General features: G+C 38.7%; 1 protein-coding gene across 1 annotated transcript in view; it reads right to left on the bottom strand.

Annotated features, from left to right (window-relative positions):
* LOC119593849 overlaps nucleotides 1-344 on the bottom strand; it is a gene marked incomplete in the record, with an annotated part of 160221 nt that overhangs the window by 78400 nt on the left and 81477 nt on the right.

The following is a 344-nucleotide window of genomic DNA, read 5'->3' as shown; positions in this document are numbered from 1 at the left end:
TTTGAAGCACCCCCCCCCCCCCCCTCAAGGCCCTCGTCTCAGAACGACGCCGTGAGTCGAGGCCGGAAAAAGAAAGAAAGAAAAAGGGAACAAAAAGAAAAGAAAGAGAAACGAAGAAAAGGAGAGAAAACAAAAGAAAAAGAAACAATGAAAAAACAAGTCCTCCTCTCAGACCCACAATGACTCGAGGCCGAAAAGAGAACGAAAGAGAAAAATAAAGGAAAAAAAAAAGAAAAATAGAGAAAAAAAGAAAAAAGGGAGAAAGAATAAACAAGAAAAAGAAGAAAAAAAAGAATAAATAAGAAAAAGAAAGAAAAAAAAAGGACCCCCCCCCCACAGGTCCT

This window comes from Penaeus monodon, chromosome 32 (genome assembly GCF_015228065.2).
Source record: "Penaeus monodon isolate SGIC_2016 chromosome 32, NSTDA_Pmon_1, whole genome shotgun sequence".
Lineage (NCBI taxonomy): Eukaryota > Metazoa > Arthropoda > Malacostraca > Decapoda > Penaeidae > Penaeus > Penaeus monodon.
Note: the sequence above shows the minus strand (reverse complement) of the source record. Positions and strands in the feature narration are given on the sequence as shown.